This window comes from Camellia sinensis, chromosome 14 (assembly GCF_055761805.1).
Source record: "Camellia sinensis isolate YWXY chromosome 14, ASM5576180v1, whole genome shotgun sequence".
In the NCBI taxonomy this organism is placed as follows: domain Eukaryota; kingdom Viridiplantae; phylum Streptophyta; class Magnoliopsida; order Ericales; family Theaceae; genus Camellia; species Camellia sinensis.
This window is the reverse complement of record NC_138974.1, coordinates 43,929,333-43,956,642: the sequence shown is the minus strand read 5'-3', so window position 1 is coordinate 43,956,642 and position 27,310 is coordinate 43,929,333. Positions and strand designations below refer to the sequence as shown.

At 39.1% G+C, this 27,310-nt stretch overlaps 1 pseudogene; it reads right to left on the bottom strand.

Annotated features, from left to right (window-relative positions):
• Positions 1-16,324: 16,324 nt before the first annotated feature.
• LOC114317691 (putative indole-3-pyruvate monooxygenase YUCCA8 pseudogene) lies at positions 16,325-18,071 on the bottom strand (annotated as a pseudogene).
• Positions 18,072-27,310: the final 9,239 nt, after the last annotated feature.

The following is a 27,310-nucleotide window of genomic DNA, read 5'->3' as shown; positions in this document are numbered from 1 at the left end:
TAACCGGCATCCCGGACAAGGACTTACATGATGACGACTTCTTCTGGGTGTCTGGCAATTATGAAACAGCCGGCGTACCGGGCTGGTTCATCAGCAAGAACTTTGGCTCCACATGTAAGCCGCGCTAATTTGCTCGGTTAAGTCCCTGCCTTCAACATTCTGTACTTACTATTTTTCCTGTTTCTTTTGCAGCAATTCAAGCCTTGCAATCCAACTACCAATATCCCAACGTTAAAGCCATCCGAACCGTGCTCCGTTACAGCCACCGGGATTGTAACGAGTTGCTCTGCTACACTCCAACCTACAGATACTCAGCTCCACACCGGAGCAAAGTTACAGACTTTCTCCGTGCTCCAACACCTCCTCCGGACCCAACTCTACCGGACGTGCCACTAATCCGGCTGACCGAAGAACAAGAGATGGCAAAGCGAAGCCGTATCAAGAACCTCCTAATAGCCACCTCAGCCGAGATACCGAGCATCACCACCCACTCTCCTACAGCCGGTCAATCCAGCGGCCCCGTGGTTGCCTTGGCGTCTCCAGCCGCCGGGCAGGCCAAACAAGAGACTCGCCTGGCTGGAAAAAGACCTCGCGCAGATCCAACTGCCGAGCTGGTTGCCGAGCTAACCACCGAGCAACCCACCGATACTGTCGACCCAACACCTCTGTGGCGACCGCAGCTGAAGCACTGGGGTAAAGACATCTCGGCCAATGCTTCAGTCAAGGGCGACAAGGAGCACTTGCTCGCCTTCGACCTTTCAAAAGCCCTTCTGCTGCCGAGCGACGTGGTAGGCAGCGACCACGTCCCTGACACCCGGTTGGTGAAATCAGCCGTGAAGTCCATGACCAGGGTAAGAATCTCAATCTTCTACTGAAATTTTACAAGTGTTTGCGCGGTTTCTTCTCTGATCGAACTTTCTTCTTGCAGGCCATCCAGAAACAACACTTGGTCATGGAGCGAATCCATCGACTTCGGCAGAAGGCGAATGATACTGCCGACCAAATGCAGAGCCTTCAAACCGAGCCGGGCCGAGCAAAATCTTCTCTGCAAATTGCCAACGCTGACAACAATAGGTTGCTCGGCCAGCTTGATGAAGCCGAGAAGAAGAGGGATGAGCTCCAGGCCGAGCTGGATGCGCTCAAGAAGTCAAGGGAGAAGGAGTGTGAGGATGCCAACAACGCCGGCATCAAGGAAACCGAGGACAACTATAAGAAGCAGGTCTTCGCTACTCAAGACATTTATTTCAAAGCGGGCTAGAAGTCAACTTACGAACATCTCGGTCAAGGCCCTGACACCGATGTGTTTGCCGCTCCCTCGGCTGCCTTCCTACCGGTCTACCTCATGCCCTATGCCAACGACGTCTTCAGCGCGTTGCAAGCTGAGGCCGAGGAAGAGCTTGCCAAAGAAACCGAGGTCAATACCGAGGAGGGAAGCGGCCAGGAACAGCCCGGAGAAACTGAGACCGGTGTCCAAGAGTAAATAACGGTCGACCTGGAAGCAGCTGATGACGAATTCTCCAATCTTTCCCCTCTTGTGTAGTTTTCTTTCATTTTTTGCTTTGCACATGTAACCGGGCTCTCTGCCTCTCCTTTTGTACCTTCTGTTTTTTTTCATTAATGAAAAGATCTAGTTTCACCAAGTATTTGCACGATCTTAGAATTGAATAACTTCAACCGGACAAAATATCTCGGCAAGGCCAATTTCATTAATTAACTCATCTAATCGGAGTAAATCATCTCAGTAGTACACCCAGAGTTGAGCAAAACATCAATTTTTCAACCGGATTAACCATCTCGGTTGAGAATGCCGAATTTGAGCAAACCTCAACTCTTTCAACCGGAGTAAACATCTCGGTTGAAAGTACCTAAGTTGAACAAAGCATCAACTCTTTCAACCGGAGTTTACATCTCGGTTTAGAGTGCCTAAGTTGAACAAAGCATCAACTCTTTCAACCGGAGTAAACATCTTGGTTGAGAGTACTTAAGTTGAACAAAATATCAACTCTTTCAACCGGAGCAAACATCTCGGTTAAGAGTGCCTAAGTTGAACAAAACATCAACTTTTCAATCTGACTAATCGTCTCGGTTGAGAGTACCTAAGTTGAACAAAACATCAACTTTGCAACCGGACTAATCATCTCGGTTGAGAGTACCTAAGTTGAACAAAACATCAACTCTTTCAACCGGAGTGAACATCTCGGTTGAGAATACCTAAGTTGAACAAAACATCAACTTTTCAACCGGACTAATCGTCTCGGTTGAGAGTACCTAAGTTGTACAAAACATCAACTCCTTTAACCGGAGTAAACATCTCGGTTGAGAATACCTAAGTTGAACAAAACATCAACTTTTCAACTGGACTAATTGTCTCGGTTGAGAGTACCTAAGTTGAACAAAACATCAACTCCTTCAACCGGAGTAAACATCTCGGTCGAGAATATGCAAAACTCAAAGCAACAAAAAATGCCAAGGCAAAGATGAGTCACTTCTATATATTGACAAAAATGAATATTACATGAAGTGTAAGGCAAAAAATTTCTTTGCACAAAAAAGAGGGCAAAAGCTAGAAATAATACAACTTGAGGTTGGCTGCATTCCATGGCCAGGGTATTCCTCTACCATCCAAGTCTTCCAAGTGATATGCCCCCTTGCCCGCCAGATCGGTTATCTTGTAGGGTCCTTCCCAATTTGCCCCTAGTTTGCCTTCGCCTGGCACCAGGGTATTGCCCATGACCTTCTGCAAGATCCAATCACCCACTTTGAACGGTCTGGGGTGCATGGATTTGTTGTATTTCCTTGAAAGCTCTTGTTGGTAGGCGGCCACATGGATAAGAGCCTTTTCCCGGCGTTTTTCCACTAGGTCCAATTCCAAGGCCTCTTCAGCGTTCAGCTCGGGCTCAAAACTTTCACTTCTGAGGGTGGGCATACCAACTTCCAAAGGGATGACCGCCTTCATGCCATATGCAAAAACAAAAGGAGTTTTCCCGGTAGATCACCGCGGGGTTGTTCGGAATGCCCATAGGACACTGGAGAGTTCCTCAGCCCACTTTCTTTTGGCTTTCTCTCTCAAGCCTTTTCTTCAGTCCATCAAGAATGGTCTTGTTCGAAGCCTCGGCTTGACCGTTGGACTGCGGGTAAGCCGGGGTAGACTTGTAGAATTCGATTTTCAAATCTTCACAAAACCTTCTAAATAGGCGACCGTCGAACTGGGTGCCGTTATCAAAGATCAGAATTTTGGGGATGCCAAACCGCGTGACCACGTTCTGCCAGACAAACCGCTTCACGTCTTTCTCCTTGATTATTGCCAAAGGCTCCGCTTCAACCCATTTGGTGACGTAGTCTGTGGCCACGATGAAGAACTTCCAGTTGCCTGGTGCTGTTGGGAGCGGCCCCACTATATCTAGCCCCCACATCGCGAAGGGCCAAGGGCTAGTAAGGGGAAGGAGTGCCCTGGCCGGCTGGTGGATCTGGTGGGCAAATTTCTGGCATTTCTCACACTTACGAACATATTTCTGGGCGTCGGCTTGCATGCACGGCCACCAGTAGCCTTGCGAAATAGCTCGGTAGGCCAAGGACCTGCCCCCTATATGACTGTCACAGATGCCTTCGTGTATCTCACAAAGGAAGGCTTCCACGCTGCTAGGGTGCACACACTTTAGGTAAGGGCCGGTGAAAGACTTCTTGTATCAAGCGCCTGATGCAAAGAGCCAAAACCGCTCAGACTTCACCCGCACTTTATGCGCTTCTTTCTTGTCGGCTGGAAGGGTCCGTTCTCTGAGAAAGAGGATTATGGGGTCCATCCAAGAAGGACCTAGCTCGGCACAGAGCACTTCTGTTTGCCCGGCTTCCTCAATGCTGGGCCTTGGAAGGAATTCAATCAAAAGAGGGTTGGGAGATGTGCTGTCAACCATAGAAGCAAGGCCGGCCAACTCATTTGCTCGGCCGTTGTCTTCTCGGCCAATCTGTTGGACCTTGATCACCTGAAATCGCTTGATGAGGTCTCTGACTAGAGTTTGGTACGTCATCATTCTATCATCCTTTGCCTCGTAAACCCCAGAAACTTGGTTAACCACAAGCTGGGAGTCACTGTAAACCATTAGTTCGGATGCTTGCATATGAAGCGCGCTCTTGAGACCGGCCAATAGCGCCTCGTACTCGGCCTCATTGTTGGATGCTGGGAAGCCAAGGGTGATAGAATGTTCAATAGTCAGTCCGTCTGGCGAAATCAGGACTATACCCAGCCCGGCACCGTGATGGTTTGAGGCTCCATCAACAAAAAGTTTCCACATTTCACCGACAAAGAGCTTCCAACACTTTGAGGGGTCCTAAGAAGCTTGAAGGTTAATGGGATCACGGTTGCTCGGCTGTTCGGCTTCCGATCCCGGGCTGAGCGGTTCCACTTCAGCCCCCCTTGGGGATTCGGCGCCGAACTCAGCAAGTTGATCCACAATGCTTAAGTCCGTAGGCGAATCGCCAAGTTACGGTATTATGCCGGCCGCAGGCTCTGGGCTGAGCGGTTCCATTTCTTCCTTCCACGGTGATGTGGTATCGGACAAAGCGGGTTGGTCAGTGACAGCCAACTCCGCCATCGCATCACCGGGTTGTAGTACCATATTAACTGAAGGGGCTTCGGCGGGGCGCATAAGCTTCGCGTCGCCAATGCCACCAAACTGTGGTATTTCGGTCGAGCTTGCATTCATTTCTTCGCCTGCCACGGCAATATCGACCGGGCATGCTGGATGAGTTCCAGGTGAGAATTCAGCAACGAAATCGGCCAGAGTCTGGGCCTCTATGGCTGTGCGCGGCTGGAACTTCACATCAAACTGTCCCAATTCGACCGCCCACTTAAGAATCCGACCGGAGAAGTCTGCCCGTTTGAACAAAGCTTTGAGAGGGAACTCGGTCAAGACGATGATGGTATGGGCATGGAAATAGTGTGCCAACTTCCTTGAAGCCATCATCAATGCCAACGCAAGTTTTTCCAGCGGCAAGTACCTCGACTCTGCCAGTAGCAAGGTTTTGCTGACGTAGAAGATGGGTAGATGTTTGATTCCTTTCGACCGGACAAGCACTGCACTGACTGCATGCTGCGATACAGCCAGATAAAGGTAAAGTTCTTCTTCGGGTTTCGGTGTGACCAACAATGGCGCGGAAGACAAATACTCCTTGAGCTCAGCCAAAGCCCAGTCACACTCTTCATTCCATGAGAACTTTGATTTCAAGGCTTGAAAAAAAGGGCGGCAGCGATCTGATGATCGGCTTATAAATCGGTTAAGCGCGGCGGCCATTCCGGCCAGATGCTACACATCCTTAGCCGAGCTAGGCTATTTTAGCTCTTGCATAGCTTGGATTTGTGTAGGGTCTTCTTCGATACCTCGGTTCGTGACTAGGAAACCCAAAAATTTTCCGGATCCCACGCCGAAGGCACACTTAGACGCATTCAGGCGTAGCTTGTGCTTTTTGAGAATGGCGAACACTTCGGCCAAATCGGACAAATGGTCTGCTTGATACTGGCTCTTAACCACCATATCATCAATATAAGCCTCCATTGTCCGGCCTAGCAGAGGAGTGAACATCTTGGTCACCATCCTTTGAAAAGTTGCCCCAGCGTTCTTCAAACCAAAGGCATGACTCGGTAGCAGAATAGTCCCCTTGGTGTAGTAAACGAGGTGGTCTCTCGGTCGGGCCCATGCATGGCAATCTGATGGTAGCCGCGGTAGGCGTCCAAGAAACTGAGCCTGTTATGTCCAGCCGTTAAGTCCACAAGCTGGTCTATTGTAGGCAGAGGGAAGCTATCTTTCGGACAAGCTCGGTTGACGGTCTTGTAGTCAACGCAAACTTGCCACTTCCCATTCTTCTTGGGCACCACGACCGTGTTTGAAATCCACCGAGGATAGTGCACTTCCTGAATTGCTCGCGCCTCAAGCAAGTTCTTCACTTCCTTCGCAACTACCTCGGCGTGATGCAACGCCGATCTCCTTGTGCGCTAAATGACCAGCTTTGCTCCGGGGAAGACATTGAGATGATGGCATATAAAACTTGGATCGAGACCGGGCATGTTGTAAGGTGACCATGCGAAGACTTTGATATTGGCCATCAAAAATTCAACCATGTCGGTCCTTTCTTGGGCTGTAAGGCTTGAGCCGAGCAAGAAGAACCTGTCCGGATGCTCTGTATCGATGCGCACTTCCACCAATTCCTCGACAGCTTTGTCTTCGGCCTTGGTGCCCACATCGTCAAGGACTCCCCGGTCTCCCGGTCCCTCAATCATTTGAATGAAGCCTTTGGCAGCTCGGCTCCCGTTGACCGCCACGAAGCATTGCTTCGACATGATTTGATCGCCCCAAATCTCTTCGATTGCCCCTATAACCGAGGGAAATCTCATCACCTGGTGATAGGTCGATGCTACGGCTTGCATAGTGTGAAGCCATCCCCTTCCAAGGATCAAATTATATGTGGATGGCACTTGCAACACCCAGAACTCCACTTGTTTGACAACGGATCCCGCTTTGACCGGTAGGATAATCTTTCCCAAAGGCCACTCCAGTTGTGAGTTGAAACCAACCAGTGGCGAAGTTGCCGGGGCCAAATCTTTATCCCAGAGCTTGAGTTGTTTGAAAGCGTCGTAGTACATGATCTCGACCGAGCTTCCCTGATCGATCAAGATCCGTTTGACATCGAATTCTTTGACGCGGAGTGTTACCACTAGGGCATCGTTGTGCGGCGTCTAAATGCGCTCTAGGTCTCTTAAGGAGAAACTGATCACGTCTTTCTCTTCGGTCTTCCCTCTTTTGATTGCAAGCTAAACCGACAAAACTTCCCTCATGTGTTCTGCCTTCTTGATCATTCCTCGGAGTTCGCATACACGCGCCGGTTCCACTATGCCGTGGATGACATTAATAACCCCTTGGGGAGGCGCATCTCGGTCATCCGGTCCCCGCGGATCAACCGGAGCTTGATTGGCCTTCATGCCGCCATCTGTAGATACCCCATTTTTGACCGACCTTGAGACTCAGACGTCACCGATTGAGCGCTCGGTGATGGTGCATATTGTACTCGCTCAGAAGTTTCAGAGTCTCGGCTGCGAGCCTTGCCTCCAGACTTCCGGGCTCTTTTGCGCTTTGCCTCGGTTTGCGAACCAAGTTCTGTTTTCTCTATTTTCTCTTATCGAAGGGAGGGAGAGGTCTCGTAGATTATTTCTCAGTGGCCGTAGGCTACGTTTCGTGGTCGTAGGCCATTTTGCCCGTTCGGAGTCCGATTCCCGATTTTTCGGAATCGTTGGCCGTGTGCCTCGGTTCGGGACCGCTTAACCATCTCTGTTTGCTCCAGTTTCTGGCATACATCTTATTTGCTCCCTTTTGAGGGACACTGCGGTCCGAGAGACCAACTTCATGGTCGAACACCACTCCTGGTGCCCAACAGTCAGTTTTCGGGGCCTTGGACTGCGCGTTTCGGCCCCCGAACCTTCGTTTTGCATCGGTTTTGGTTCATTTTTGGCAGGGACCTCTGTTTCATCATTAGGAAGGTCGTAGAAGGGTGGGAGGCCAGTAATTGTTCCGGCAACCAGTTATATTTCCTCATCGCCCTCCGTCGCCCGTTTTTCTCACTTGAAAGCCAATGTTGACCACCTTAAGGCCACTTTTTCCAGCTCTAAACCACATATTTGTGTTGTACACACCTGGGAGGCCACCAATATCATATGATCGGCTACTAATTATGTTTGACCCTTTTGAACCCCTCCAAAAAGCGGGCTTTTCTCTCTCCTGGTTTACTTTCTCTAGTTTTTGACCACATGGTTGTGTTGTGCACACATGGGAGGCCACCAATCCGGGGTGGTCGGCCACTAATGTTGATTGACCCTTTTGACCCTTGGTCGGCCGTCCATGGGAGGTAGCTGGCCGGCCACCTGCAACTTGGATAACTGGCCGGCCATGTTCCTTGCTACAGGTACATCTCAAATATGCATCTGTTTTCCCCCCAGATTCTGTATCTAGGGGGCTGCTTTTTGGAGGGAAACTTGGTTGGTTTTCCCTCCATTTTTTCCCCCCATTTTCTCCCTCTTTTTGCCTATATAACCAGCCTCCAGCTCTGGTTTTAAGGGTTGAAAAAAATTACCTAAGGCCCTTGCATTATATCTCTCTCCCTCTCTATATTTTTCAAGCTAAAACACCCTTAGCCCTACACCATTTCTTCACCAACCCATAGCCCTACCCTTCCATCCTCCATTCCAGCAGTTTGAGAGTGTTCTCCAGAGCTTAGGAGTGCTGCATTTTGGTTCAAGAAGCTACCAAAGTTTGGTCTTCAAGGGTGAGTACCATTCCCACTCTTTTGAGCTTATTCTTGTATCATTTTTTAGCCATACATTCTTGCTGTTTTGAGCTCCGGTCCTAACTGAAAGAAGCATTTTTTTGAGCTCATTTTCACTTTTGTTTAAGGGCCCCTCACTGTTTGAGGCCCCCTTGATGCACTTGCTTCATTATCCTTCTTATATGCCATTATCTTGTGTAGTATTTTTGGCCTAGGTATAATCTGTTTTGAGGCATGTCATAAACTGTAAAGGGGCTTATTTTGAGCCCTTCTTCAATATTTTTGAAGGGCTCAATGATGTTTGAGGCTTCTATCTTCCACTTGCTTTTATATCTCTATTTTGGCTCCATTTTTGCATGATTTGTTAGTCTCATTTTCTTCTGTTTTTGGGCGCTGCTCCGAACTAAAAATGGCCTTATTTTGACCCCATATTCATTTTTCATTAAGGGTCTTTCATGGTTTGAGGTATCCTTTATACACTTTGTGTTATATCTCTCTTTTTGGCTTTATTTTGTGTAGTATTTTAGGCTTGCATGCATACTGTTTTGGGTCCGGCCATCAACTGTAAAATGAATTATTTTTGGCTCCTCTTAAACATTGTTGAAGGGACCCTTTGTGTTTAAGGCCAGCAACCACCACTTGCTTCTTTGGCCATCTTTTGGCCCATTTCTTGCATGAGAGTTTAGCCATACCTGTGCTGGTTTTTGTGGTTTTCCATAAACTATAAAAGATCATGTTTTGGGCCCCTCTTCAACTTTGTTGAAGGGCCCTAATCTGTTTGGGGTCAGAAGCTGTGAGTTGCTTCATTATCTCGCATTTAGGGCCATTTTTGCATGCTAGTTTTGCCCTATTTTTGTTTGCTGTTTGGTCTTGCTTAAAACTGTGAACATGCTTATTTTGGGACTGCCTTGAATCTGTCTTCACATGTCATAAGCAAATAACGCATGCTTGATGTAGCTACAAGCCATTTCATGTGCTTAATCTTGCATTTCGGGACCATTTCATGCATCGGGGGCTATATTGTCATGATTCGGGACTGTTTTGGGTTATATTTTAGCTCTGAAATTTGCATGCTCGTATGCCATATTCCATGCCTTGCCATGTCTTGTTAGAGTGGCATTTGGTGCCTTAAGGTCGGTCCTCGGTTTGCGTGCATGCGTGCACACATCTCGAGCGTCTCATTTTCATATCTGGCCTCTTATGTGAGTGTGGCTGAGGTCCACTTGTGTTAGTGTAAGTCCATTTGTGCATTGTGTATGCCATTTCATTTCATAGCATTGTGTATGCTAGGTTGTATGTCAGCGCATTGTGTATGCCATGTTATTTCGTGCATCGTGTATGCCATTTCATAGCATTGTGCATGCTAGGTTGTATCTTAGTTGCATTCATGCATCTCATGCATATTGCATTGTGTTTGGGATAGGAGTTAGCCCAAGCACAGGAAACGAGGTACGTTTCGTACTCCGAGTGACGGAACGTGTCTCAATTCCAAGTCACCGACACTCCGGATTATCTATGATGGAGTTAGGTTTTAGTTGAGTTTTCATGTGCATTCATTCTATATTGAGTAATGCAAATCGACCCCTCGACCATCATGCATCGAGATGCGTGATTGGTGGCACGAGGATCGAGGCATGCATACATTTGTGAAAATACATTGCTATGCCCCTTTCCTACTCTCTGTTGCAGCAAATCAAGAATCAGCAACCTCCTGAAGCTTGGCGCGCTTTCCAAGAGCAATTGTGAAACAGAGGCTAATTGGGGCATCCCAGTGGATTTTCGCGCAAGGCAGCCCCGACATGCATCATCCATCATCCGAAGAAGAGTCAAGGCAGTCCCTGGCTTGCATGCCAGTTTATCTTTTTTCTTAGTTAATTTGTAAATTAATTAGGAATCTATATTATTTGGACTATATTATTTGGACTGTAATTATTCTGGACTGTACTATTCATTCGGACCCTCTGCGCGAGGGCATAACTGTAATAAGTGTGCGTGTGTGTGTTGTATGTCTTCCAACCCCATGTCTTTCTTCCCTTTTATTTACATGCTTATGATGGTTAGATTAGGGCATGTTTCAATTAGCATATAGTATGACAGCATGTTTGCATCATTCATCTGTTTTGCATGCACCGGGCTCGGCGCATCATACTAACTGCATTGTACTTTCAATTCCAAATTGAATACATGTTAGCTGTAGCATTTCATATGCCATGTTTAGAATAGCCGAGCCTGCTATAGTTGCATTTTTGCATGTGTTGCATTAGGCATTTCTGTATAATTAGGATCATGCATGGATTTCTGATGAGTTTCTGTTTTGGCTTGGAGTACTCGGTGAGTTTTATGCTTTAGCATCCTTGCATGCGTGTGAGTGACTGCCATGAATAGCATGCTTACCATGAGGCTATTTGCTTATGTGATATAACTGCCTGAATGCCTGTGGGTGAAGGTTGGGTTATTTGAATTGGAACAATTCATCAAATGTGTGTTTTAAGCCCACTAGATAGTGGCAAAACCATCTTTTCTTAAGCCCACCTAAGGGTGGCAAAATCTACATTTTAAGCCTACTTGCGAGTAGCAAACCATCTTTCAAAAACAAACAGGAAATGTTTTGTTCCAATTCAGGCGATCCAGTCTATACTTGTATGTTGTGCGCATCACATAGTAAATCTAGGCTAATAACCGGAATAAGAACACATAATGTTTTCAAAAATAGATATCATGATTAGTAGAGGCCGATCTTTGATCGGGCGAGCGGGGGTGCTCACGAAGTGACCTTCCCCAATCGTACCCAAGTTCCCGAGCCGAGGCAACTTTGGTGATGACGGACACGTGGCCTTAGGCAACGAGTCAGGGTTTCTTAAATTTCCCAAAATAAAACATTTAGGTAGCGACTCTGTATCTGGCAAAGCAGTCCATGTTTGGCACTTCTTTCAAAAATCTGTTTTCTCAAAACGATTTGCCGGATTTGGACTCTTTGGTTCAGACTTAGAACCGTGACAAATTTGAGAGTCCTGAGCTGTAGTGACCCCAAATGAACAGAACAGGAGCTCGTTCCTCCCCGGGGCGTTCGGGGACGTCTACACCATCAATGTAAAGGTCCAAGTGTCCGGCTGCGACTAGCTCTTCCAAGTGTTGCCTCAAAGGCAAACAATCCTCTGTCCGATGGCCTCGCTCCCGGTGAAACGTGCAACGGTACCGTGGATTGAAGCCCTTTTGTCCGTCGCCTAACTTAGCAGGAAACCAGACATACTCCTCGTCACGGATTTCACTAAGTATGCGATAGATTGGAATCTTAAAGACCGTGGTGATGCCTATCCTTGCTTTCAACTTTCTGTTAGCATCAGCTACGTCATCCCGGGGGTGGTCATCCCGGTCATTTCGACGTCCCCTACCGCGGTTCTTGCGATTAGTGCTACGGTCCGATTCCTCAGCGCGGTCGCTGGATCGGCCGGACTCCTGCTCGACCCCGTGCACTTTGCCAGCTGACCGCTTGTCAGTTGCAACTTGAGTTGCCTTCATGGTAGATGCTGATGCAGCATCCTCCACTCGGATGTGCTCATTGATGCGCTGCATTAGCTGGCCCATGGATGTCAGCTGGTGCATAGTAAGCGAGTCCCGCATTCTATGTCCGACAGGGAGACCTCGCTTGTATTGTGTGATTGCAAGGTTGGTCGGGCAATCCAAAATCTCGTTGAAGGTCTCCCAATATCTGGAGTTGTATGCCTTCAATGTGTCGCTCGGTTCCATCTTGACACTCAGGAGGTGATCAACTTCCTTTGGTGTTTTGGTGTTTGTTTTGAAGCGCGTCACAAAGGCTTCGGCCAACTGCTGCCACCTTTCAATGCTCCCCTTCGGCAGCCTCTCGAACCATTTCAAACCCAACTCGCCTAAACTCGACGGGAAGATCAAGCACATAAGAGCATCATTCCGCCTATGTCCGGCCATGACCTGTCGAAAATGACTGACATGCATATACGGGTTAGTTTTTCCGTCATAGAGCGTGAACTTTGGCTGGTGGAAGCCCGCCGGAAGCGGTGCGGTCTCAATATCCACGGAGAATGGAGTGGCACTCAGCTTTGCCAAGTCTGTATCTACAAGGAGAGGCGCGGATGGGCGGGGTAGAGGCATTCCGACCTCCTCACTGGCGTGAACCCCATAGGATAGCCGCTGGAACGCCGGCACCCTTTGAGCCTCCCGCTGGCGAGCCCGTTCCTTCAAAACTGCTTGCAAATCCTCTGAATGAGCAGAATAAGAATACCCCGACGTCGTCGCTGGACGTGAGGGTTGGTAGGTACTATCTTGCGCGCTGGATTTCTCTTCGTGCGCGTCGGAATCTCCAACCTTGTAACTTTTGGTGATTGAGATGGACGGTGTACGCCGCTGGCTCTGACTGCTTGAACAGCGAGGTTGGGTGCCCTCACTGTGGTCTCCCTCTCTAGCTACACCCTTTCCTTTGACATGCCGCTTCAGCTCCTCCATCTCCGCCGCCATTCGCCGGATGACGGTGTCCTAGTCCCTTAACTTGTGTTCCAAACGTCTGGCATGTGATTCTCTCTGCAGTTGATGACCGTCTGGACTCCTTGAATGACCATAACTTCTTCCGCGCTTATCCCGCGTATCTCTTGAATGTCCTCCGGGAGAAATCTCCAAGTCCGCCATCGGAGGAATGATGGTGGGATGTCCTTCTCTCCGTCTGCCCAACTCCGGGGTAACTCCGTCGACGGCGGACAGCGGAATCTCCTCGATGTTCGCCATGGATGGCGATCAGATGAGCCTGGAAGACAAGGTTTTATCTATCGGCTTCCGACAGACGGCGCCAATTGTGCGTGGGGCAAATATCCAGGCGAGCCCGCACTTCTTGCTTCCGAGCTTCATTTCTATCCGATCACTTGCGTGCACAACAGCAGTGAGTTACCCGGCGGTGTGTGGCCGGAAAACCCCTCCGACGATCAAGTTAGCACATACCTGAGGATAGAGAGAATGAGGATTGATGGAGTGTAAGTATTTCTCTTACCAAATGTTCGTCCCACAACATGGGGGGCATAGACTTGATTATATACCTTTTGTGCCCCAAATCTACTCCCAATGATCTCTCGACACGTGGTTCTGCTATCCCATCTGTCAGCACAAATCTTGCTGAACATCACCTAACCCGACTGCCAGCCCACTCTACTGGGAGCTCGGCAGCCGGGCTGAATCTTCTCGGCTGTCGATGGCCATGCTGTGTTCCAAGCCTAATTGCTCCAAGAACTGAGATCCTTTCCAGCCATGCTCGGCAGCATTCCGGCAGAGCCGACCTTGAGACTGGTCGTATCGGTCAACCAAAGGCCATCCAGCCGGGCTTCTGGCACAAGCTTCTCGGCCGGGCTAACGGTGCGCGCCTTTGACCGAGCAACGCAAGTTGCGCGGTTATCACCTGCGCAGATCCAAGTGGCTCGGTCCATCTCTAAGCAGCCCCAACTCCGGGCAAATCCAAAGTTATCGCGGCCCAATTTGCTTGGCCTCTAACTCGGCCCATAACCGGCTCATAATTCTCCCTCTCAACACCTAACATAAATACACTTAAAAAGTATAATTTTTGTAAAAAAAATCTTTAAAAAATTCACTAGATACTAAAATTATAAAAAAAAAAATACTAAAATTCAGTATATTTTTTTTTATATTTTTGTGTGTTTATTAATTTTTTAAAATATTTTTTCACAAATAGTTTACTTTTTAGATACATCTAAGTAAGGTGCATCTAAAAATATATTAAAAAAAATGTTTAAAATTTTAAAATATTCACTAAAAATAAAAAAATACGAAAAGCAAAAAATTCAGTTTTTAGAAAATTGAATTCAGAAAACTGAAACAAAATACACTGAATGGTTTTTTTTGGAAAAATTAAAAAAATTGAATTATTTTTTTGTGCAAAACTTAAAATTTTGAATCTATAAAGGAGTATGATGATGAAACATTGATGTGCAAAACACACACACACACACACACACAAAAACTTTAAAAATGAAAAAACTGATAATGTTCTCAGTTTTAAAATTGGAAAAAAACAATTAAGCTTGTTTGGTTTCGTTTTTCTGAAAACAGTTTTCAGAAAATTCTACTTTCTTATTTTTTGTATTTTTTTATTTGTACTGAATTTTTTTTTCATATTTTAAGCATTTTTTTTTTTAATTTTTAGACATACCTAACATAAATATACCTAAAAAGTAAAAAAAATGTGAAAAAAACCTTTTTAAAATTTACTAAATATCAAAAATACAAAAAAAAAAAAATGAGAATTCAGTACATTTTTTGTATTTTTATGTATTTATTAATTTTTTTTAAATATTTTTTCACAAATTTTTTATTTTTTAGATACATCTAAGTAAGGTGCATCTAAAAAAGTAAAAAAATGATTAAAATTTTAAAAATATTCACTAAAAACAAAAAAAACACGAAAAACAAAAAAACTAGTTTTCAAAAAACTTAATCCAGAAAACTCAAACTCACACTGATATTTTCTGTTTTATTAGATAGTTGAATCAAATCAATGAGTAGAAGGACAAAAACATTTAATCTCATGTTCTGTTTTTTTTTATCAGTTAGTGAAACTTTTATCTAGAACATTACTATTTAAAATTGATAATGTTCTTAATTTTAAAAATTGAAAGAAAACTGATAGTGTTATTAGTTTTACTAAATGATTCAAAAAATCTTAAATATGATTGGAGCTAACAAAACATTTGTAAATAAGATTTTTAGTAACACGTAAAAAAATGAAGAGGGTGAGATTATTTTGGGAAGTTATTAGGTTTTGTCATACATTTGTTTTAAAATAATTGAATGATAATTATTAATTTAAAAAAATTATTGCTTTTTTTAAAGATAAAGTTGGTCTAATTAAGTAGTTATTGATATCTAAATAATCCAAATTTTTGCATGAATGATCTATTTGATAGACTTTTTGAAATGACTTATTTAAACTATCAACGAAGACCTAAAGTAAATTCAAAATCTTAGTGAATCCTCCAATCTAATTATCTAATTCATGGACGAGAGCTACTCACTATTTTCATGTGAACTTTTCTTTTTTAAGAAAAAATAATTTTAAAAGTTCATAAATATCTATTTTTGTCAAACTAATTTAATTTTTTTAAAAAAAAATTAATGAAAATTCAACCATACATTTTGAACCCTTAGCAAGCAGCAACCATGTGTCACAGCCTTGGTTTTTCCAAGCCAACCGGGCAGCCTTAGATGCTTATGCACGCCTTGCTTGCACCTAACTAAGCCTTCTTTGAAAGAGAGCTAGGAGAAGTTTGCACACACAAGAGAGACTTAGAGAAACTTAAAGAGAGCTCTTAGAGAATGCTTTGCTTGTATTGCTTGAATGCTTTGGATTACACTTTGTGGTTTGGGCAAATGAGGCCCTCCCTCTTTTATAGGCTACAATGAACATTCTAAAACTACTAGGATGGAGAGTGTTTTAAACACTTTCTCCTTCTACATCTAATAGACTATTCTAGAATATAGAAGTATTATGTACAAGCTTCTAGACTTATGTACAATACTCTACAAGGCTCCAAGGAGTTCTAGAATCTTCTAGCAATCTCCAGAACCTCTCAGGTCTTTCTTAGTGAGGGATAGCTTCAAAATTTGCCAGTCTGTGACACATGGCACACCCTTAGTGGCATTCCAATAACCCAACAGAAAAATGCATAGAGGCAATAATTTATTTTTGAATTAATAATTATTGTTCAATTATTTTAAAACAAATGTATAACAAAACAATAAATAATTCCCCAAAATAATCTCACCCTCTTCATTTTTTTAAACATAGTATATAATGATTAAATACAAAATAAAATAATAGAGAGCAGTCTTTGGCTTATTATTTGAAACTGACCCCTCAAATAACCATTAACTTTCAAAACTCTCAAACACATGCAACCTCTCATCAATCTCATGCCCAACACCCCTATTTAAGCGCCCTCATTCCCCCTCTCCCTCTAACACAAACTCCAATTGTCTTCTCTCACTAAAACAATTCCCTGATCACTTCCCAGAGTACCCAACCAAGAAACAATTCATAGACTACCTTGAATCATATGCCAAGAAATTTGACATTAACCCACAATTCAACGAGTGTGTTCAATCAGCTAAGTACGATGAGGCCTGTGGGTTGTGGCGAGTTAAGACAGTTTCTATGTCTGGGTCCGAGGTCGAGTACATTTGCCAATGGCTCGTGGTGGCCACCAGAGAGAATGCAGAGTGTGTCATACCGGAGATTAAAAGGTTGAAAGAATTTTATGGCGAAGTTTTACATGCTTGATAGTACAAGGCTGGTGAAAAGTTCACCGGAAAGCAAGTTCTTGTTGTGGGTTGTGGGAATTCCAGCATGGAAGTCTCTCTTGATCTCTACAACCACAATGCCAAACCATCCATGGTTGTTTGAACCTCGATAAGTCATCATTATATTATTGTCCTTTTCTTAGTCAATAATTTATAATCAATCATAATCACAAAAATTTCAGTTGAAACAATCCTATGCTTGTTTCCACTTTTCAAAAAATACTTTTCAGAAAATTTTACTTTCTTATTTTCCGTGTTTTTTTGTTTTTACTGATTTTTTTTAATATTTTAAGCAATTTTTTTACTTTTTAGACACACCTAACATAAATACACCTAAAAAGTAAAAAAATTGTAAAAAAAATCTTTTAAAAATTCATTAAATACCAAAAATACAAAAAAAAAAAACAAGAATTCTGTACATTTTTTGTATTTTTATGTATTAATTAATTTTTAAAAATATTTTTTCACAAATTTTTTACTTTTTAGATACATCTAAGTAAGGTGCATCTAAAAAAGTAAAAAAAATGTTTAAAATTTTAAAAATATTCACTAAAAACAAAAAAACGCGAAAACCAAAAAAATCAATTTTCAAAAAACTTAATCCAGAAAACTCAAACCAAACACACTGGTGTTTTTTTTTCTTCCAATTTGTGATACTACAGGTTCTTGTATTGCCCAGAAAATTTTTTGGGACTTAGCATTGCTTCAACTGAAATTTTTGTGAATGTGATTGATTATAAATTATTGACTAAGAAAAGGGTAATAATGTAATGATGACTTACCGAGCTTCGAACAACCATGGATGATTTGGCATTATGGTTGCGGAGATCAAGAGAGACTTCCATGCCGGAATTTCCACAACAAGAACTCGCTTTTCGGTGACCTTTTCATCGGACTTGTACTCACAAGCCTGTAAAACTTCAACGGAAAATTCTTTCAACCCTTCAATCTCCGGCATGACACACTCTGCATTCTCTCCGGTGGCCACCACGAACCACTGGCAAATGTACTCGACCTCGGACCCAGAGATAGAAACCGTCTTGACTCGCCACAACCCACAGGCCTCATTGTACTTAGCCGATTGAACACACTCGTTGAATTGTGGGTTAATGTCGAATTTCTTGGCGTATGATTCGAGGTAGTCTATGAATTGTTTCTTGGTTGGGGTACTCTGGGAAGTGATCAGGGAATGGGTATTTGGAGAGCTGGTAAAATTGCTTTGGGAGGTGAAGCTTGAGGCGATCATAAGTCCTTTTTTGCCACAGAGAAGCAATGCAATCTGCCTTTTCAAGGACTACAAAGGGCACTCTTTCTTCCCTCAAGCAAGCTCCCACGGCGAGCTCGGACGGGCCCGCTTCCTCTATGACCGGCCCGTTAACCCAGACACATCGGTGAGAAAAGAAGTCGTCACTGTCACCAGAAAAGTTAAACATTTTTGCAAGAATTTATAGAAAATGAACGACTAACTTCTGGCTTGACACTCAGTTATAAAAAATATAATAAAGACCAACTCAAGTGTAAGTGAAAGTTGCAAGTGTTTTTTTGTTTGGATTGGAAATGGGTATTGAGAAAGTGGAGTTTGAACTAGTTTGAGCAAAGTAGAGAGAGAGAGAGAGAGAGGTTGTTGAATGTTTTAGAGAGAGAAGACAATTGGAGTTTGTGTTGGAGGGAGATGAGGCATGGGGGGGCTAGGGGTGCTGGGCATGAGTTTGATGAGAGGTTGCATGTGATTGAGAGTTTTAGAAGTTATTGGGGGTTTAGTTTCAAATCATAAGCCAAAGACTGCTCTCTATTATTTTATTTTGTATTTAATCATTATATACTATGTTTCAAAAAATGAAGAGAGTGAGATTATTTTGCGGAATTATTTATGGGTTTGTTATACATTTGTTTTAAAATAATTGAACAATAATTATTAATTCAAAAATAAATTATAGCTTTTTTAAAGACAAATTTGGTCTAACTAAGTAGTTATTGATATCGAAATAATCCAAATTTTTGCATGAATGATCTATTTGATAGACTTTTTAAAATGACTTATTTAAATTATCAAAGAAGGTTCAAAGTAAATTCAAATTCTTATTGATTAAATCCTCCAATCTAATTATCTAATTCATGGACGGGCACGAAGTCCACTCCCTTTGTTTTTACCAAATTAACCCAGCAAAAAGACTACTAAAATTTTTGAAAGAAATTTCCTTTTTGATACTTTATGTATGCAGCTTATGATGTTATGAATAATTTATCTCATCATCACCATCTCACAGCACACAGCTTTCATCATCATTACCATCTCACAGCAAACCTGAACTGCAACCTTTGTCTGTTATAGCTTCTACATCACAGACCTGTAAGAATAGTGTTCTAATAGCATGCTACAATGGAATTAGTTGTGGTGGTTAGATAGTTTGTTATATAGTTACTGTAGCGACCCTAATTTTTTTAGTCATTATTTTTTTTATTATTATGGTTATTATTATCTTATTTGATTTTTGACTTTATTAATTGTGTGGTCACATGAGAATTTAATGTGTTATTTAATGAATTTGATGTGATAATTAATTAATTTAATGTGTTATTTAATTATATATAATTAATCTAAATATTTATATATTTATATTTGTTATATAAAAAAAAAGAGAAGTGTTATATATGGATATTTATATATATTTAATCTTATATTTATATTTATATATATATTATAATGTATTATATAATATAATATTATATAATGGTGTATTAGGTTAGAAAATAGATTAGTCAATCAAAAGAAAGAAACGTGAATAGGAGGCGCAGCGGAAACCGAGAGAGAGAGAGAGAGACGGCTGAAAGGAGAGAAAGGGGAGAGGAAAAAAATAAAAATGATTAGGATTTTGTTTTGGTGGCTCCTTTAGTTCTTCAAATATTTTATTGTTCTTCAAAAATAATTATGAGTACAAAACCCACTTTCTTTGATTTATGTTTAATTCGCTGTTTTACTTATTTATTTATTTTTATTTGTTTGATGTTAGTTTGATTTTGTTTTACATAAAGATGATAGATTATTTTTTTAATTATTTTGATTAGTTGTGGGTATAAGATTTAGGGTTTATAGATGATAGATTGATTTTAATTATTTTGACTAGTAGTATATGTAAAGTTTAGGGTTCTTAGACAAGTGATTGATTTGATTAGTTGTGTAGGTAAACTTTAAGGATTTTTAGATGATTAATTAATTGTAATAATTTTAATTAGTTGGATATGTAAGGTTTGAGATTTTTTTTAGATGATTGGTTAATTTTAATTATGTGATTAGACGTATATGTAAGATTTAAGATTTTTAGATGATTAATAGATTGTAATAATTTTAATTAGTTGGGTATGAAAGGTTTGAGATTTTTTTTAGACGATTGATTAATTTTAATTATGTTGATTAGACGTATATGTAAGATTTAGGATTTTTAGATGATTAATAGATTGTAATAATTTTAATTAGTTGGGTATGAAAGGTTTGAGATTTTTTTTAGACGATTGATTAATTTTAATTATGTTGATTAGACGTATATGTAAGATTTAAGATATTTAGATGATTAATAGATTGTAATAATTTTAATTAGTTGGGTATGAAAAGTTTGGGATTGTTTTAGTCGATTGATTAATTTTAATTATGTTGATTAGACGTATATGTAAGGTTTAGGATTTTTAGATGATTAATAGATTGTAATAATTTTAATTAGTTGGGTATGAAAGGTTTGGGATTATTTTAGTCGATTGATTAATTTTAATTATGTTGATTAGACGTATATGTAAGGTTTAGGATTTTTAGATGATTAATTGATTGTAATAATTTTAATTAATTGAGTATGTAAGGTTTAGGATTTTTAGATGATTGATTAATTTTAATTATGTTGATTAGATGTATATGTAAGGTCTAAGATTTTAGATAATTAATTGATTGTAATTATTTTAATTAGTTGGATATGTAAGGTTTAGAATTTTTAAATGATTGACTAATTTTTAATTATTTTGATTAGACGTGTATGTAAGGTTTAGAGTTTTTGGATGATTGATTGATTTTAATTATTTGCATTTGTTGGGTATGCAAGGTTTAGAGTTTTATTTTGGGTGACTTTATTAATTCTTTGGGTGATTCTTTGATCTTCAAAAATAATTGTGAGTACAAAATCCACTTCCCTGTATTTATATTTAATTCTTTTTATTTATTTATTTATTTGATATTAGTTTGATTTTGTATTCACACAAAGATGATAGATTGATTTTAATTATTTTGACTAGTGGTGTATGTAAAGTTTAGGGTTCTTAGATAATTGATTGATTTTAATTATTTTGATTAGTTGTTTCTATAAGGTTTAGGGTTTTTTAATTATTGATTGATTTTAATTATTTTGATTAATTGTATATGCAAGATTTAGGATTTTTATATGGATTGATTTTATGATTGTAATCATACTCATGATTATATAAAATTAAAATAAACTTAGAATCCATAGATATTGGTTAGAGGATGGATTTATTCATTGTTTTTATTTATTTATTTATATTTGATGTTGGATTGATTTTATATTTGCCTGTAGATAATGGATTGATTTTAATTATTTTGATTAGTTGTGGATGCCATGTTTAGGATTTTATATAGATTTATTTTATGGTTGTAATTACACTCACGGTCATATGAAATTGATATTAATTAAGAACATATAGATAAATTCCTTATACTTCACCATGACTCCATGGATTGTTGTTTTATTTGAGTGATGGAGAGAAAGAGTGTATAAAAAAGTGAGGATTATGAGAGTTGTTTAATGCCTTATGCCCGGCATTATTATATTTGTCTCATGATGTTGATGAGATGTTATTTATATTGTTGCCTCGTTCTCATGAGTAGACGAGTGCTTTGATTTACGCGCGTACGTATATGCTAACCATCCAGGGAGTGTGAGTCAAACTCGGGACGATATCCCCGTGCAAGTTTGGCTTCGGAGCGGTGTTAGGTATACGGGAGGCACATGAGATATATGTGTAGGCCGGAAGGGGAGAGCCGAAGTGGTGGAGTTAAGGAACAAAGAATTTAATTATGAATTTATCAGTATAGTGTGTATGGTACTGTTATGTACTTGATAAAAAAAAAAGTAAAAGATCTTGATAAATTATGAAATTTGAGAAGAGGCATGTATACGTGATTTTGGACAACTCTTGTGTTGTACCTTTTTATTAAAAAGATCGATTAGAACTTATAATCGGATGACCTTGGTTATTGTCGGTTTGATTTATTTTGGTAATGCAGATTTTATAAGCTGTTTTAACCCATGAAACGAGCTCATTTTTATTGGTTTCGCGTAAACTGAAGTAAAACATCATTCTGCACACTTTTCGTGTTTTGAAATTTTTCGAAAAAAATCATCTTAGAGCAGTTTTGGTTCGTTTTCAGCTTCAGATTTTTCGATTGAATTCTGTTTAGATTTTTATATCAAGTTTTTCTCTTAACCTGTTCAGTTTCTGTTAAATTCGTTCACGCTGTCTTATAGGAAATTTGATTCTGTACAACTTTCGTTATTTGAGTTTTGATCAATTCGGATTATTTAAGTATGAAACGGTGTAATTTTATATTTGTTTCAACAAGTTACTTATGATTAAATTATACTAATTTTATTGGTTTTGCAGGATGGTAGGTCTTACTAACTTTTTATGCAGGGCTGACCCACCATATTTTTATTTCTATATTGTCTATTCTATAATCAATTTATATTTCGTTGTATACGGACAAGAAACTAAATGCCACCGTATCTCGAGAAACTACTCATTCGTCTCGGTACGGTGGGAACTACTTGTCTTGTTCCGTAACAAGAAATAATATACTTTTTCTTTGTGTCTGGTGGACACATGGGTGTCAATTCTTGTACTCATACCAGTATACCTGTATACTGACCCGTTTTGTCTCTTGGCAACTCGGGTGCGTTCTGTTTGAGCGCAGTTGAGCTTCATTTGCAGGATTAGTTGGGGCTACGGTGGTGACTTGGATTTACGATAGTGTTGGACCTGCCGTTTGGACTTCTTTTGTTTTATTAAGTTAAGGATTGATATTAGTCTATATATTTATTATTCTCTTTATGACTTTAGTATTGGAATAATTTAGATTGGTTTGTAACCGTACTTTATTTAAGTTGTTTGGACTAGTTGTTGGCACTTAATGTCGAGGTATTTGTTGATAATGAGATTATGGTGGATGGTTTAGTTGGCGTTTTAGTTTTTTTTGTTTCACCCCTAGGATTTGGATGATGGAATATTGATTGGGGTTTAGTCCTAATTTAATATTTAATTGTCCAAATTTTGGGGCGTGACAGTTTGGTATCAGAGCTCTAGGTTACCCTAGACTTGTGAGAGTTTAGGTGATCCTCGGATTGTGGAAACATGGGTTAACTGGTTTAGTTTTATGATTGAGTTTATTCTAAGTATTTAAGAACGAATTCTTCTTATGTGTTTAACTTGAAGGTGATGGCTGGAAGGTACCTTTAATTTTTTTTTAGAACCGATTAGAGTACTTTTTGATACTGGTGTCTCTCATTGTTTCATATCTAGGTAGTTTGTAGAAAGAGAACGTATTGTAACTATCTCATTTGTCAAGACCTATTTTTGTTGAAACCCTTTAGGAGGGGCAGTTACTCTTTATGGGATGTGTAAAGGTTTTGAGATTGACCTTGCGAGCAGAGTTTTGTATGCGGACCTAATTATGTTAGGGTTTGCGGGGTTTGTAATTATTTTGGGTATGGATTGCCTGTGAAAGGATTTTGTAACTCTAGATTGTGCTAGAAGGACTATAAATATAGATATTACTAGTAGGTCAGGGCTTATCCACACTTATAGCGGTAGAAGAGTGTCAGTGAGGACAAGTCTTCTGTGCTTGGTAGAAATCTCCAAGCAGAATATTAGTGAGGTAGATGTGGTATGTAAGTTTGAAGGTACATTTCAGGAGACACATAGGCCTTCACCCCGACGGGTAGTAGAATTGTGCATTGACTTAGTGTCGGGAATTACACCCGGAGCTTTTCTTTACTATTCTTTCCGATCGAATCTCGGGACGAGATTCTTTTGAGGTGTGTATATTGTAGCGACCCTAATTTTCTTTAGTCATTATTTTTTTTATTATTATGGTTATTATTATCTTATTTGATTTTTAACTTTATTAATTGTGTGGTCACATGAGAATTTAATGTGTTATTTAATGAATTTGATGTGATAATTAATTAATTTAATGTGTTATTTAATTATATATAATTAATCTAAATATTTATATATTTATATTTGTTATATAAAAAAAAAGGAGAAGTGTTATATATGGATATTTATATATATTTAATCTTATATTTATATTTATATATATATTATAATGTATTATATAATATAACATTATATAATGGTGTATTAGGTTAGAAAATAGATTAGTCAATCAAAAGAAAGAAACGTGAATAGGAGGCGCAGCGGAAACCGAGAGAGAGAGAGAGAGAGACGGCTGAAAGGAGAGAAAGGGGAGAGGAAAAAAATAAAAATGATTAGGATTTTGTTTTGGTGGCTCCTTTAGTTCTTTAAATATTTTATTGTTCTTCAAAAATAATTGTGAGTACAAAACCCACTTTCTTTGATTTATGTTTAATTCGCTGTTTTACTTATTTATTTATTTTTATTTGTTTGATGTTAGTTTGATTTTGTTTTACATAAAGATGATAGATTAATTTTTTAATTATTTTGATTAGTTGTGGGTATAAGATTTAGGGTTTATAGATGATAGATTGATTTTAATTATTTTGACTAGTAGTATATGTAAAGTTTAGGGTTCTTAGACAAGTGATTGATTTGATTAGTTGTGTAGGTAAACTTTAAGGATTTTTAGATGATTAATTAATTGTAATAATTTTAATTAGTCGGGTATGTAAGGTTTGAGATTTTTTTTAGATGATTGGTTAATTTTAATTATGTGATTAGACGTATATGTAAGATTTAAGATTTTTAGATGATTAATAGATTGTAATAATTTTAATTAGTTGGGTATGAAAGGTTTGAGATTTTTTTTAGACGATTGATTAATTTTAATTATGTTGATTAGACGTATATGTAAGATTTAGGATTTTTAGATGATTAATAGATTGTAATAATTTTAATTAGTTGAGTATGAAAGGTTTGAGATTTTTTTAGACGATTGATTAATTTTAATTATGTTGATTAGACGTATATGTAAGATTTAAGATTTTTAGATGATTAATAGATTGTAATAATTTTAATTAGTTGGGTGTGAAAAGTTTGGGATTGTTTTAGTCGATTGATTAATTTTAATTATGTTGATTAGACGTATATGTAAGGTTTAGGATTTTTAGATGATTAATAGATTGTAATAATTTTAATTAGTTGGGTATGAAAGGTTTGGGATTATTTAAGTCGATTGATTAATTTTAATTATGTTGATTAGACGTATATGTAAGGTTTAGGATTTTTAGATGATTAATTGATTGTAATAATTTTAATTAATTGAGTATGTAAGGTTTAGGATTTTTAGATGATTGATTAATTTTAATTATGTTGATTAGATGTATATGTAAGGTCTAAGATTTTAGATAATTAATTGATTGTAATTATTTTAATTAGTTGGATATGTAAGGTTTAGAATTTTTAAATGATTGACTAATTTTTAATTATTTTGATTAGACGTGTATGTAAGGTTTAGAGTTTTTGGATGATTGATTGATTTTAATTATTTGCATTTGTTGGGTATGCAAGGTTTAGAGTTTTATTTTGGGTGACTTTATTAATTCTTTGGGTGATTCTTTGATCTTCAAAAATAATTGTGAGTACAAAATCCACTTCCCTGTATTTATATTTAATTCTTTTTATTTATTTATTTATTTGATATTAGTTTGATTTTGTATTCACACAAAGATGATAGATTGATTTTAATTATTTTGACTAGTGGTGTATGTAAAGTTTAGGGTTCTTAGATAATTGATTGATTTTAATTATTTTGATTAGTTGTTTCTATAAGGTTTAGGGTTTTTTAATTATTGATTGATTTTAATTATTTTGATTAATTGTATATGCAAGATTTAGGATTTTTATATGGATTGATTTTATGATTGTAATCATACTCATGATTATATAAAATTAAAATAAACTTAGAATCCATAGATATTGGTTAGAGGATGGATTTATTCATTGTTTTTATTTATTTATTTATATTTGATGTTGGATTGATTTTATATTTGCCTGTAGATAATGGATTGATTTTAATTATTTTGATTAGTTGTGGATGCCATGTTTAGGATTTTATATAGATTTATTTTATGGTTGTAATTACACTCACGGTCATATGAAATTGATATTAATTAAGAACATATAGATAAATTCCTTATACTTCACCATGACTCCATGGATTGTTGTTTTATTTGAGTGATGGAGAGAAAGAGTGTATAAAAAAGTGAGGATTATGAGAGTTGTTTAATGCCTTATGCCCGGCATTGTTATATTTGTCTCATGATGTTGATGAGATGTTATTTATATTGTTGCCTCGTTCTCATGAGTAGACGAGTGCTTTGATTTACGCGCGTACGTATATGCTAACCATCCGGGGAGTGTGAGTCAAACTCGGGACGATATCCCCGTGCAAGTTTGGCTTCGGAGCGGTGTTAGGTATACGGGAGGCACATGAGATATATGTGTAGGCCGGAAGGGGAGAGCCGAAGTGGTGGAGTTAAGGAACAAAGAATTTAATTATGAATTTATCAGTATAGTGTGTATGGTACTGTTATGTACTTGATAAAAAAAAAAAGTAAAAGATCTTGATAAATTATGAAATTTGAGAAGAGGCATGTATACGTGATTTTGGACAACTCTTGTGTTGTACCTTTTTATTAAAAAGATCGATTAGAACTTATAATCGGATGACCTTGGTTATTGTCGGTTTGATTTATTTTGGTAATGCAGATTTTATAAGCTGTTTTAACCCATGAAACGAGCTCATTTTTATTGGTTTCGCGTAAACTGAAGTAAAACATCATTCTGCACACTTTTCGTGTTTTGAAATTTTTCGAAAAAAATCATCTTAGGGCAGTTTTGGTTCGTTTTCAGCTTCAGATTTTTCGATTGAATTCTGTTTAGATTTTTATATCAAGTTTTTCTCTTAACCTGTTCAGTTTCTGTTAAATTCGTTCGCGCTGTCTTATAGGAAATTTGATTCTGTACAACTTTCGTTATTTGAGTTTTGATCAATTCGGATTATTTAAGTATGAAACGGTGTAATTTTATATTTGTTTCAACAAGTTACTTATGATTAAATTATACTAATTTTATTGGTTTTGCAGGATGGTAGGTCTTACTAACTTTTTATGCAGGGCTGACCCACCATATTTTTATTTCTATATTGTCTATTCTATAATCAATTTATATTTCGTTGTATACGGACAAGAAACTAAATGCCACCGTATCTCGAGAAACTACTCATTCGTCTCGGTACGGTGGGAACTACTTGTCTTGTTTCGTAACAAGAAATAATATACTTTTTCTTTGTGTCTGGTGGACACATGGGTGTCAATTCTTGTACTCATACCAGTATACCTGTATACTGACCCGTTTTGTCTCTTGGCAACTCGGGTGCGTTCTGTTTGAGCGCAGCTGAGCTTCATTTGCAGGA